The 15339-nt window shown below is 35.5% G+C and overlaps 1 protein-coding gene and 1 long non-coding RNA gene across 2 annotated transcripts in view; both read right to left on the reverse strand.

Moving 5' to 3' along the window:
- The window catches only part of nexmifb (neurite extension and migration factor b), an 82410-nt gene that overhangs the window by 16017 nt on the left and 51054 nt on the right, over positions 1–15339 (reverse strand). Inside the window, exon 2 of the mRNA XM_065249168.2 lies at positions 2101–2208. The gene's annotated coding sequence lies outside the window, so the exon portion shown is untranslated. The remainder of the gene's footprint in view (positions 1–2100; positions 2209–15339) is intronic.
- Positions 6284–7183, reverse strand: LOC135749455 (uncharacterized). Its single transcript, XR_010532385.2, has 3 exons — positions 7061–7183; positions 6807–6964; positions 6284–6446 (listed from the first exon to the last, which is right to left on the reverse strand). It is a non-coding gene; the product is annotated as an uncharacterized lncRNA (long non-coding RNA).

The raw sequence follows: 15339 nt of genomic DNA on the forward strand, positions 1-15339 counted from the left end.
AGCAGATAGCCTCTTTGGTTAAGTCATGTCCTATTCTTTCATCCTTGCATAACTTACATAATGATGATAGCAGGATCATTTTACACAATCTGAATTTCAGTACCTCTTTCTTTACCAGTACATCAGTACATGGTGTATAGTACATTTGGATGCCGTATGAATACATTCTGGTCATAGGCTAATGCATCCATCATGTGATCGGTGTGTTCATTCACATATAAAATACTAATCACAACCATCAAAATAATGAAATCATATGTTGTTAAATAAGTACAATTTAATCATAAGGAATAGGCTACATTTCCTGCCCCTCCACTGAAATATTGACTACGTTTACATGCTGTAAATATTCGGGTTATGGTCAGGTTAAGGTCGGGTTTCGGGTTTCTGAAACATTCGGAATAACCCGTTTACATGCGTGAGCAGAGAGAGTTACCCCTGTATACATGGAATTGGCAATATCCCGATGTAAACTGTAATTAAAAGGTAAATGCGGTGATTTTGCGTGGCTCACTATTGCGCAATGCGGTTTTACCGCCTTCATTTACTAAAATAAAATTATTATTTAAATCCAGAACAAGCTGCACCGATGTAGAAGCAGGGTAGGCTAAGTTACATGTCTTTCCTTTTATGAGAAAAAGATTAACAAGCTATACTAGCCTTCAGCTAAATATATTTTTGAAAAAAAAAATAATTAAAGAATGATTTTCTAACAAGGTTTTTTAAGTGCATATTTACAGAGCATCGGTAAATACAGAACACGTGTCTTAAAGAAATTAAAAATTAGACAGTATTTATGCACCTATAAATGTACAAAACGAATGCAATAGCTTACAGAAGGCAATTAATATTTATTTATGGCATTTTCAATTATATATTAGTAGATAAATTAACATCTATAAAGTATGAAAACGAATAAATCATTATTTTGGCTAAATTAAGCTGGATGGATAATTTTTATAATTGTCATCCTTTCAGAACAAGCTTATATGCTATCTATAATAACTTACATTATATCCTGAGTGTTACTTTGCCGAAAATATGTAGAAATACATGCAAGTAAAAAAGTACAGAACAAAAATGTTTACCTCACGCGGATAGAACGAAAAGCCGTTAATTAAGCGGACTGAGAACGTGCAGAAACAGTCGAGTCGGCAGATGATCATCAATGTTTATAATGTTTCACGCAGGTACTGTTGATGATAAACTTTCATATCTAAATGTCAGGTATAAGTATTCAGTCAGTTAATAATAAAGCCACCGGCGTTATTGCAACATCCTTATCCACGGAGCGGACGCTGTATACAAAGAAAAAAACAAAGGTTTTTATTGGTTTTAATGCTGGTAAGCAATCAGTTATGCCGCTTTGTATTTGTGTTGATCAGTTAAATTAAAGTAATTTTAATATTAGAAACTGCATCAAGATGCAGACGACGCTACAGTTATTCTGTCATCTTTAACTTTTTCACACATTCACTGTATTTAACGAAATATGAATAGCATACTATTACATTTTGAATTCAAATTCACACAAAAAAAAACAAGTTACTCTCATAACTATTGACAATCTATTTGGCCTGTATTATACATGTATGCTTTGAAAAACAAGAATAGCTATATATTAATTTAACGTGAAAAACGCGGTTGTTGCAATTGGTTTCCTCCTCGCTCTATAAGTGTGGCGCATCTCTCTCACCATGCTTACCTCTACTCCCTGCGGGTTTTTTGGCGCATACAAGAAGTTCCTCTACTCAAAAGACCAAGATTCCTTGCGAATAGAACATGCGCAGTACACAAATCAATGTTCCTTTTGATGGGAATATCCCGATGCGCGTTTACATGACCAAAATTTCGGGTTAGAAAAGAGGTAACCCAGGGGTAATATTCGGGATTTTAAAAACAGGAATATGAGCATATTCGGGTTTTTGCCGGTGTTTACATGGACGTGCGCGACCGGGTTATTGCTAATATTCCGGATTTGAACGGGTTATTGGCTGCATGTAAACGCAGTCAGTGTGCACTTGCAATTTCTCTTTTACATTTTAAGAGACTATAATAAACTATGTCCTGTGCTGGCAGACTGTGATGCAGACTCCTCACCTGTCTGGTGCAGTTCATTGGTTTCTGTCGAGTCCTGCAGGATGATTCTGGTCTCTTTATGGTCCATCAATGTGAGGCAGTTCTGCTGGTATGTTGCATCTGTTCTGCCTAGAGAAACAAAAAGAGAGGAAAAAGAAACATGAAAACTATCCTGGTGATATCATAAAGAAACAAACCAAAACAATTAATTGATGGTGGGTTATAAACCACAAGAGCAGGTTGAATTTAAACGTAGCATGGGTAACAAATGTACAACTTTAAAACACTTCCGCAGTTTCATTGCATGAAATAAAAGTTAAAAATGTTTAAATTGTACTGGGTAAATACTGGACAGAACACATGTTGGGTTATTAAATAAACCTATGCTGGGTTGTTTTAATGCAATGCTGCGTTGTTTCAACGCATGGTTTGGTTAACAACAACCCAGAATGTGTTCTGTCTAATATTTACCCAGCAGAATTAAGAGTAAAAGATGGTTTGGAGCGACATTAGGTGAAGTAAATAATGCCAAATCAAAAGTTTATTTACATGAATTTACTGTAAATGACAAATCAATTTAGTTGTGTTCAAACAGATCAAGGTGTAACAATTTCTCTCTTTTAAACTAATTACAGCAGCAAGACATTTACTATTTAAACTTAAGAGCTGCAAGGCAAGATGCAAGTAAAGAGGCAGACCTTCTGTCACCACGGCAACTGGATGCTACAATCTACTATTTTAGGCTCAATTTAACACCCGTATTACAGTTGTTAACCCCGGCAAACTGTATGTATATATATAGCGCTCAACATATTTGTTTATGGTAATTATACTGGTACTCCCTCCATCATGATGGTTTCACTGCAGGCAATAAACAACACTGGGTGATTAAAAGAGGAGTCTAAGACCAGCAAACAACCAGAGAGAAATGACGACAAGTAGGGTGGCGTAACAATGACAGATTTCTGAATCTTAAAAGTCAAATGACCTCAATGTAACATATTCAATATGAAAACAATACAAACTTTGATTGAAACTACTCTATATACATTAAGTACACCTTAGGGATGTTGATGGGATGCTCTGTCATTTAAGAATAAACTTCCTGCCAGTAATGTGATGGTGATCTGTCACTGTCCCATTACAGAGTTCATGTTGTTCTGGATTAAACAGGAAGCTGCTTGTGTGTCTTTTACATTCAACCCTTTTTCTTTATAACACAAATGAACACATGGCTATAAGGACTCTTTGTTTTTTGCAACATCTATACAATTTCTGCTCTATACTTTCTCACTGCAGCTTTAATGTCATTTCTGCAGCCTGCCAAGTGTTTCGTGCTGACCTTCAAATCATACTGCTCAGGGATTATTGTTTAGTGATCTCACTTTAATAACGCTCTGGATAGTGAATCACTCACTTCTTCATCACAGATGTTTATCTTGTCCTGGAAATCAAACAGACTATCAGGCCTAATCCACACGTACACGTTTTTATAAACAGAGATTTTACCTCTTTCGTTAAAAAAAATCTCTGCGTCCGTGCGGAAATCCCAAAAACTCTGTATGAAGCGCTTTTAATAGCATACCAAACCAACAGATGGCGATATATCCCTAAACCTAAAGCCATGTTGGCCAATCAGAAGCCATTGCAGAATTACCCAAAAAATCATGACAACGCTGCAACCGGAGTTTCTAAAAATGTTCTCCATGGCAGGAGCTTTTATAAAAGTTCAGTTTGAGTCACCTGATACTGAGTTTGCATTTGGACGAATTGCCAAACTACGTAGAAAAATGACCAGCTTTTAAAATACCTATGTACGTGTGGACAGGGCCTCAGTACGGTGGCCTCGGGGTGCAAAAATGAATTACAATGGTAAATTACTTATTTACAAGATTAAAAACAAATTTACAACTTTTTAAACAAATTTATAATTTTTTTAACAAATTTACAAGTTTTTTTTAACAAATTTACAAGTTTTTTTAACACATTTACAATGAGTGAATAAATGTACAAGTTTTCTAAACAAATTTACAATGATTGAACAAATTTACAAGTTTTTTAAACAAATTTACATGTTTTTTAACATATTTACAATGAGTGAACAAATGTACATGTTTTTAAACAAATTTACAATGAGTGAACAAATTTACACGTTTTTTTTTAAAATTTACAAGTGTTCAAACAAATTTACAATGAGCGAACAAAATTACAAGTTTTAAAACAAATTTACGTTTATTACGGAAAGGGTAGGTACAATACGCTGACGTCACGCATCTGAGCCTCCGGTGGGAGGAAACCCGGAAGTATCGCCGTGAATCACATGAGAGTTGTGAATGCGATGTTGTGTATTAGGCTGTACATAATATTAACGGAAAGAGAGTGATAATATATAACCTTTCATCGCTTCCGAAGTGACTAAAAGGGATATTGGACCTTATTTTCAGGTAAGTGAAATAGTTTTAGTTAGCTAACGCTAGCTTTCCAAGTTGCACACGTTTTGGATGGCAGTTATCAAAATAATTCACTGACTTTCTCATTAGATTACAGACAACACGAGAGGGTGCTTCAAACTTTTTGGACTGCATTGTTCGTTCGCTCCCGGGGTTACATAGACTGAAACGAGGAAGTGTGACGAGTTTGTTTACATGGTGCTGTAAACTCCAACCCAGGAGGACACTATCAGAGGAATCACAGGGATAACATGGTGTGATTTTTTTTGTCAAAACCAGAACTGACTTCCGAATCCACCTGGAACGCATTTACTTTGATGGAGATGTGGGCGGAGGCTAAACCCTCCAAATAGTATATTTAGAGAAATGGAAGTCAGTAAAAATTAAGTTGGACTCGTTTTTTAACTACTGGCTGCTTAACACATGCTTATAAACCCAGGAATAGCACACACACTTCTAACAGACATGCAATGCACACATTAGATACGTGTTAAGTAAATAACTGTACAGTTTTAGAACAACTCATTTCTACATTAAAGAAACTTAATTTCACTCATTGTTCAAAATATAGTTTTATTTATAAATGAACTTCAATGTATATTGTCTCAAGTATGAAAAAATATATATGTACATTTTTAGAACCAAACATATTTACATTAAAAGCCAGTGGGTACTAACACACTTTTTTACACAGGGCCATGTAGTTTTGATTTTTTCCCTTAATAATAAAAACCTTCATTTAAAAAATGCATGTTGTGTTCACTTGGGTTTTATTTTTTGACTAATATTTGAATTTGTTTGATGATCTGAAACATTAAAGTGTGACAAATATGCAATAATAACATGGGAAATCTGGATGGGGGCTAACACCTTTTCACACCACTGTATATACATTTGTTCCAATGTATATTTTCTATCTACTGTACAAATTGTAACAATAAAGCAAAGTAAAAACATTTTAATGAAAAACGTTTGTTTTTGGGATTAAAGTAATTTTTCACCCAAGATATAGATGGTTTGTTTTTTCACTGGAACAGATTTGGAGAAATTAAGCATTACATTGCTTACAATGGGATCCTCTGCCGTGAATGGGTGCCGTGAGAATGAGAGTATTTAACACAAACTATGATTGTGTTTATGGTGTGCAATATAGCGTGTGTTCATGTTTTGTGTGTAAAAAAAGACAATATTTTTCACATACTCTCTAGCGCTGTTTTTACTTTACTAAAAACGAGCTGATGTCTTCCTTGTTCTATAAAGTCCCTCCTTCAGAAATACCTATCGAGTTCTGATTATGTAGTTTGTTTAGTGTGCTGTGATTCAACAGCAGCTTAGTAGAGCCACTTGAGTTTAGCTGGCGACTGACATATTCCAGTGGGCAGAGGTTAGTAAAAAACTCTTCTTTGGATGTCATTCAATCGAGAAGTAGAGGGCTGTAGTCCAAACTGGCCGTTTGCTATAGGCTTTGAAAGGGAAATTCTATTAAAGAAAATATATCGCTTGGTATAGAATTTTGAGCTTTATAATTTTACAGATATTATTTATGCTCTAACAGCAACATTACACACCAACTAAAGTTTAAAAAATGGGATCAGGATAAACGGGACCTTTAAACCTTACAGCTAAATCTGTGGCAGAGAAACAAGAAAAAATGATCCAAGACACAAATGTTGCGATAATCTTCCATAATAGGAGATGTTTCCAGGTAACCATAGTCTTGCAATGCCCCAGAACCACTGTTAGAACTGTGTATTGAGAAAGAGGAGAAAATTACATGTAAAAAAAGAAAGATCAATGAAGTCATGAGATTTATTTGTTCTAATTTTCATCAATGAATTACATGCTTAATTTTTTTTCTGCTCAGGAAACGAATGGTGGTCCTCCTCTTCTTCCTTTAGTGTTTCAATATCACAGACACTGGAAATTAACATAATCATGATTTCAGTCTTGGCAGTCTATCTATCTATCTATCTATCTATCTATCTATCTATCTATCTATCTATCTATCTATAAATCTATCTATCTATCTATCTATCTATCTATCTATCTATCTATCTATCTGACATAAATGACAGTTTGCTTAGGCAACATTAGAGTTTTTGTAATATGATAAAACATTATAATACTGTCACACTCAGAGAGGTTTAAATGATTAAATGAAAATATAATTTATAGTATAAATATAGGTAATTTTAACAAATCGTCTCATTAGTCACTACATAAAATCCTAATCTTTCAAAAATTATTCAGATTATATCATCGAACAAGTTAACGCACCCTTGATTCCTTTGAAGTGTCCTCCTGGGTTGAAGTTTACAGCACCATGTAAACAAACTCGTCACACTTCCTCGTTTCAGTCTATGTAACCCCGGGAGCGAACAAACAATGCAGTCCTGATTAAAAAGTTTGAAGCACCCTCTCGTGTTGTCTGTAATCTAATGAGAAAGTCAGTGAATTATTTTGATAACTGCCATCCAAAACGTGTGCAACTTGGACAGCTAACGTTAGCTAACTAAAACTATTTCACTTACCTGAAAATAAGGTCCAATATCCCTTTTAGTCACTTCGGAAGCGATGAAAGGTTATATATTATCACTCTCTTTCCGTTAATATTATGTACAGCCTAATACACACATCGCATTCACAACTCTCATGTGATTCACGGCGATACTTCCGGGTTTCCTCCCACCGGAGGCTCAGATGCGTGACGTCAGCGTATTGTACCTACCCTTTCCGTAATAAACGTAAATTTGTTTTAAAACTTGTAATTTTGTTCGCTCATTGTAAATTTGTTTGAACACTTGTAAATTTTTAAAAAAACGTGTAAATTTGTTCACTCATTGTAAATTTGTTAAAAAACATGTACATTTGTTCACTCATTGTAAATATGTTAAAAAACATGTAAATTTGTTTAAAAAACTTGTAAATTTGTTCAATCATTGTAAATTTGTTTAGAAAACTTGTACATTTATTCACTCATTGTAAATGTGTTAAAAAAACTTGTAAATTTGTTATTGTAATTTATTTTTGCCTTTCCAGGCCACGGTACTCAGGCTTTGGTATTTTTGAAAAACTGAGCACAATAAAGACAAGTTTTATTCACGATTTCTTTTACGATGTCCCCTCCTGACAATCTGTCCAGGGGCCTCATTTATAAAGTTTGCATAAACACAGATTTGATCGTAAAGTGAGCGTACGCAAAAATCAACGTCAAAGTCAATATTTATAAAAACTGTCTTTGAGGTGTGTCTTAGCGCCACGTCAGGGTTTGAGCAGACTACACACTTTTTCTTGTCCAGTTGCTGCAGGTTTTTGTAAATATAAACCATTTTTTGCTGCTAGAAAAGGGTTTACACAAGTGCTCTTTTTTTATATCTATGACATGAATTAGGCATCATTTAAAGGCAGAGATCTTATACTGCTCAGCTGCGCACAAGTTCAAGATCATTTGCAATTTAAAGATTTCACATCTAAAAGAAAGGGGTGTGCGCATTTATTTTATGAATCGCACGTACACATTTTTGAGAAATGATCGTAAGATCAAATGTAGGATCATTTCTACGTAGCATTTTATAAATCAGGGCCCAGGACTTCAATAGGTCCACACATCAAATCTTACACTTCCCAGTCTGCTTAGGATCAGGATTTTAAATCAGATTGATGACAACAGTACTTTCATAATAGCCAAAGAGACACAGAGGTGAATTACAGAACATTTAAAGGAGCGACAAGCTGCAGTAGAGCTCTATTAGACATAATCCACTCCCTTTGGCATGATGATCTTTATAATGTCTCATAGTGTGTGATGATATCTACATTTTTATTGTGAGCATGTTTGAGATTCAGGAGCTGTCAGGATTCTCCTTATGTGTGTGTGATGAAACCAGACTTCACAGACAGAATATAAAACCTCCTGTAGTCTAATTTCACACTGCAGTTTAAAAAATATCTTTATGCTTTTATTGTTTTATTGTAATTGTTTTAGTATGTTATAATATAATATGTGCGCTTTTACTTATAATAACAATAACTTTAATGGGTCAATGACGTGTCCATATGGTTCAATTAAATGTAAAAGGGTTAAAATTTCTAAATAAATTTGCAAATTACTTGCATACATTCTCTTTTTTGAGGACCAAGTCTAAAACTTGGATTATTTAGAAAACAGAGCCAAATATTACAAAAACGCACTAAAATTTACATTTACAAATAAATAATAAAATTATATATAAAAAAATTATAAATAAAAAAATTATAAATAATAAAATTGGATATATATATATATATATATATATATATATATATATATGGATAAAATATTTAATATTTCTCATTCTTTGGCACAATTGGCGGTTACACCATTTGACAATGTCAGGTCCATTCAGTCTTAACTTTCTTAAAAATGGTGCAAATGTAATTTGTTATTGTATAAAATCAATATAAATACACTATGTGATTTGAAATAAACTCGTTGCATGCTTTTAAACAACCCATGTCAATTATTGTCATAGACAATTGTTCATTCTGGCCAAATCTGAGTAAAAGGTGACAAATGTAATAACAATCCCATCTGGGACATTGGTTGCTCACTATTACATATTATGCAATATTAATTAAAAGCCTTTTAATATCAAATATAAACATTATAACAAATTATACCAGGGGTCTGTTGAATGCTTTATTCTGATTGGTTGAGAAATGTCCCATGTGTGTTGTGTTGATTATGTTTCTGTAAAATGCACCCCTGACTGTTCAAATGTCTTAAAATAATCCATAGAAATGTTTGTGGTAACCATGGTCTAAGCGCAATAACTGACTTACATCGTGCTGCATTATCACCTTGGGTGTGCATTATTTTTAAATAATTCAAAGGCCCATCGTCAATTATACACAACCGTCATTATTCAAAAATAATACATGCAAATACAGTTAGATTAAACAGAACCTTAAATAGTTTAGAAAGGTTCTCGCTATGGAACAAAATAATAATCTATGTATGTTTAATACAAGCTAATAAATGAATAATAATAATAGCAGAATGTACAGAAAAACCTGTTGTTGTGTTTCACAGACAGACAAATCACTACTGAGTCAAAGCTGTGAATGTAGTGTGCTGTTTATCTGAAGGAAGGAGGATGGGAAAGGTTGAGTTTACCATCTGTTCTCAACTACCTCTCATTATTCCACTGCTTACATTTACAGCTTCATTCATAGCTCTACTTCAACATAAAAATGATCATATGCATCTAAAAACACACTTCACATTTAAATGAATTAATCCATATCTTACAGCATCTGATAGCCCCGCCTCGCTTTCATCACGTAAGCAAAACTGCGACCGTTGAGTGCATGAAGTGCCTAGCGTTATACACTTCATTTATCAAGTGGAATGAGTGCACTATCCGGGGACTTCGGGTGTACTCATGCTTTGCCGTAAGTATGTTTGACCCCCAAAATCTGGTTGGTTTGACTAGTGTAATTGCTCTTTATTAGGCACAGTTCATTGCAATACGATACAGTATTGATCATCTCCACCAGTGATGCAATACTTGCAGATACATCAAACATTTCTTCAATGTAATTATGATTTGATTAGATTAATTTATCGATGCTTTCATATTACGTACCTAATTAAGCACGAATGCAACCAAAATAAATAACATGAACGTTTAATTAAACTCTTTAAAAAATCTCTTCCCCAACTGGGACATTTACAACAAACAAAGAAAAAAATGTCACATAAAATCAAGCTTATGATGGCAACAGTCAAAGTCTTTAGTGTTTCAGCTGGTGCTGGCAAAGATTTTCTGCCAATCTGTTTGTCCAATTCATTTTCCAAATACAAAATATTTCAAGACCCACAATTTGCGTCTGATAGCAGTCGCAAAGTCTTCTGCTTCTTTCGCTGTGTTTTTGCTGCTAAAACCACTTTGTTGCTGTATTGCATTCACTTGCTGACACTAACACATGAAAATAAACAAAAATGTGTGCTTTGATGGAAATGCATAAATGGACGTATAATAAAGGTACCTCATATCGATATGTTATGTGGCTCGATGCATTGTATTGTTAAAAATTATATCAATGCATCGATCCATATCAATGTATTGTTACACCCCTACTCTGTATGATTGCAGAGGTGGTCAGTCACTGGTACAGTTCAGTTTGGTTCAGGGCCGGGGCGCAATAGTGGGAGTGCAAACTCGTCCAGAGCACAAATCTGAAAGCTTGTGTCAATTATGTGTCCTCGCTCAACCTCAAGCTGTCACTATAAAAACCATTCTGATACATACAGCACAATTATGTGCAGCTGCGTGTCACTGCGTCCCAAACGACTTTGAATAATCGTGTGTTCGATTTTATGCAGATCGATCGGTTTATGACATTAAGTAGCCTAACTGGAAGAGACTCAGTCTTGTGTTGCTTTTATGTCAAATGCCATCACCAGTCAATCAAGAACTTATAACAAGGACAAAACTTTGAGGAGAGAGAGGATATATCCTACAGTTTTCTTAAAACACATCATAATGACATAAGCATACTCGGTCTGAATCATAGGTTCAGTGTGGAGGGGACAATCATACTCGGGTACGACTCAGTGTAGTTAAGTATAATGTAAATACGCTTTTAAAGTGCACTTCTTTTTTGGAATTTCCAATGTGGACACTACTTAGGGGATGTTCACAATCCTCATCTTTTGCCTGTGCAAGTTAAGTTTTTTAAATATGGAAGCACGGCCTCTGTTTTCCAGGTGCGTCAGCACTGCAGCGACTTGGAAATATTTTACATTTTCAGAAATCCCAGGGATGCACAGAGCTGTACGATCGGTCAAGTGGTTATTATTTTGACGTTTATAGAAGAAACAATCCATTAGGGCTGCACAGTTAATCGAAAAAACTAACTGGGATTACAATTACGGCTGAATGATTACATAATCACCAAAACCTTCAATTACATCTGTACATTTGTGCTTATTTCTGTGCGTTTCGCTACTGTATGTTTGGTCACCAAATACAGTGGTAATTCAGATATTTTTTAATTGATAAATTGACGTGTCCTTTAGCTATTAATTTTGGATTTGTTTACTAACAAAAAAAACTAATTATTTGTGATTTACATTATATTATTTAGTTTTGGATGTTTAGAAATAACCATGCAGCTGCTTCATAAAAAATCATATAACATTTCAAAAGTTCAATGTAAAACATATCAATCATCAATAATAATAATCACAATTAAAATAAGATTAGATTGGATATTTTTGGTAAGAAATGTTAAATCATTTCAAATATAGCAGTGTTTTTACGGATTTTTGTTTTTTTTTACTGCCGCAAGATTTATGGTTAATTCAGCGATTTTTCTGATTTGCGAGTACTTTGAGACTGATGCAAACACGCAAAAGTTTATTTTTTTTTTAATCGCGACCATCTCCACACAGTTAAATGCACAGCCTTGCAAAGTATACTTCATTTGACTTAATTGCATACACAGGCATTCAACGCATGTGCATTGCGACAAATTGGAATACCTCTCATGGCCTACATACTATACACTCTTGTATGCGCACCCGCAGTTACAATAAGCTGCATGTATTTTTCTGGTGACATAACTTGCAGCACGCACAACGTCAGGGTAAGTACACGCTGACCCTCGCATACACGTAAAAAAGTGAAGTATACCCAGTGTTGGTCTGTAGCGTCGCTACAAGTAGTGAAGCTACTAGTTTACCTACACTTTTCAGTAGCGTGATGGTAGCGTCGCTAGTTTCTGAATCAAATAGCATTTCAGTAGCTTCCACACAACTGAACAAGTACATGGTTATTTTGAAAAACTGAGACATTTCCCTCCGTTTGCACCCTTCGTTTACACGCAAACAGAGAACTCGCCTCTGAAACCAATTCTTTCTAAAAACTGTGGCCACAGTGGAGATTTTGAAAATCTTCGGTAGCATGTGCATGTAAACTGAGACAAACGGATGTGTAGGCAGCCAATGTCACAGTTAGCGCCAGAGCTCGCACGTATGCCAAAAGTGCGACCTTGTCCAAAAGAGGAACAGGAAGTGATTTGTTGCTGTTTTCGGTATTCTGATTGGCTTACGTGGGCTTGAGCTTCTTGTTACACAAATTTACGAAACTAAAAATTTGAAACCAAAGAGGTTGATATGTCTGTTTATGAAAATAGCCGCCCACGTGTAAACAGTCTAAAATAGCGCGTCCCGTTTTGAATCAATACTGGACGGCATTTGTCCCGTATTTTCGAGTTGTCCACCATTCATTCATTTAAACCAATTCTACCCGCATTCTGTGAAGACTTGTGCTATTCTACCTCTGATTGGGTAATGTCACTGCCATCATCAGTTTGTTTAATACAGTCAGGATCAGGTCAGGGTCAAAGGGAGGGTGGGTCTTGTTGCTCGTGGAGTCGATGGCGGGGGTAGCTCCATATCCGTGTCCACCTCCGAAAGTTTCAAAGCTGAAACCAAGCTAATGCAAAGTAAAATTAAACCAACTGCACTATTTGTTGTTGTGTACTGTCTGAGGCACTCGCTGGTTTGTCAGATGTGCGACAGCAATCACATCATGCATCGGGAGAGCAACATTCTCGCAATGCTTTTACAGAAATCAGAGCACGTCTCACAATTCAATCATCTCCCAAGGTAGATAACAGTGTAATAACAGTTTTCTCCTTTTCACATAGTAATTTTCTGTATGTTTACGTTACATTTCAAATGCTGCCTATTTGTTAAGAATTTATGTCAAAAAAGTAAATGAATCACATTCTCATGTTATAATTTGTCTACATTAAGGCTGAGATGTAGCCTATATAGGCAGACACATAAGCATTAATATAATAAGAGTTGAAAGAGATATATTTTACTGATGTTTAGATATTTTTAATGGTGTTTTAGATGACTCCAGGACTAGGTCTTATTAGGTAATTTAAGTGTTTTTTTACAAACATATCTTACAAAAACAATACTGGTGTGTGTGGTGGGCCTATATTATGATTAAATTGCCCATAATTGCCAAAATGCAAATTTGAAACTGAATAAATAATGACATAATAAAACTGGTTCAAAATAAATATGTAAAAATAGCTTAGATGTAGCAAGCTACTATTGCTGTAGCTTAACTTGCTACATTTCCCAGGGGTAAACCTTCAGTGTAGTGAAGCTTCATTTAATGTGAAGTAACAGCTTAGCTCACTACATCTTCCAAGTAGCTTGCACAACACTGAGTATACCTGAGCCTTAAGACTATAGTATCTGCTTGTTTTTTTTTTTTTTCAAACAGCTACAAGACTTTTGTGTCTTTATCATATTTTGCCACACCCAAAAATTTTATTGCATCACATTCTATTATTGCAAATTCACAATATGGGTCCAATATAATTTTTTGAACATTGTGCTATAGATTCAGTAGTGGGGAAAAAAGCACATCTCACTGTGGGATATTCTTTCAGACATGTGCATGAGTGTTAAGAGATAAAACAATGATTAAGATTCTGACAGCAGCTTTAAGACGTGCCACAGAAAAACGTTTCTGCAGCAGCGCTTCCAGCTCTTGATTCGATCTATCCAGTCACTGCACAGATCTTTTATACTTGTTTATTTAACTGTTTTGCGGATCAGACCGTTCTTCTCATCCCCTATAAAAAGACTCTGGCTTCACAGAACGAGCTGCCCAACAGATTTCTTCTGCTGAAGTGACACGTCAGGGTCCGACGCGTTTGTATCGAGCAGATTGGGTGATTTCAGGCGGTTGGTCATCTTCCTCTCGGGTCTCTCTGCTGAGAAGATCCAGTGAGGTGTTAAAAGTTGATTAGGTGTCTAAAGGTCACATAGCAGAAGCTGTCACTATCCCAGAGGAGCGCAGTCACAAACCTAATGAGCCAAATCCCCCTGTATTTACTTAATGGTGCCTCTGTGCATTGGTCATAAAGACTCCAGTGTAGCGGCAAATGCACTAATTGACAAAAACCCTGTAGCGAGAAAAGTTTATTGACAGAACAAAGATAGCCATCTTGATCATGCCGATAATACGTACGGTTACGACGATACAGCGTGCGTGCGATGAAAAGGTCAGCTATGTGATACGCAGTTATTGTACATCTAGTCATAGATGTTTGTTTGATGGGATGTAAACGAGACGCATGGGCAATTAAACCGCAGCGATCGTTGATCTCACACAAACACTTTAGGGCCTGTAGATTTATCAAACAGGCTTGGGCGTTCAGTCAATGTCACACAACACCACTTTGATACATTATCACGCAGTGGGATCAATACTTTTTTACTGCTTTCAATCATATAAGCTGTCTGAGGAATAATGTTTGGAAAGAAGCAGTATTTTAAACACTTGTTCTTGTTAAACCTGTATAAGTTAACATACTGTATATACATGAATGAATGAAGACATGGACTTTTGTCTGTCATTTATCATCTATGACTCTGGATAAATGCATGGAGTCTTATATTATTAATGTTGAATGTGTGTTCCCCAGAGAGCTTCTTCTTCAGGTCCAGTGTGCTTTCATTTCCCTCGGTTGTCATCTAGAGCTCATGACAGTGATGAAATCTGCTCTTAAATAAAGCTTGTCAATTTTTCCGGTGATAATTGTCCATCAGGTTTTTTCACGAGACTCAAATCTATCATCTTGTCTCAGGAGACAAAGGTTCTTCTTCATTAAACTAAAGCTTTCTCTCCAGTGACTTTTGACCCCTTGACTAATTCACTCTTTTGTTATTCATCTCATCGTCAGACTGGTGCATTATGGTCTATTTGTACCACAAGAACATCCTGCTTTTATC

Source organism: Paramisgurnus dabryanus, chromosome 16 (genome assembly GCF_030506205.2).
Source record: "Paramisgurnus dabryanus chromosome 16, PD_genome_1.1, whole genome shotgun sequence".
NCBI classification, from domain to species: domain Eukaryota; kingdom Metazoa; phylum Chordata; class Actinopteri; order Cypriniformes; family Cobitidae; genus Paramisgurnus; species Paramisgurnus dabryanus.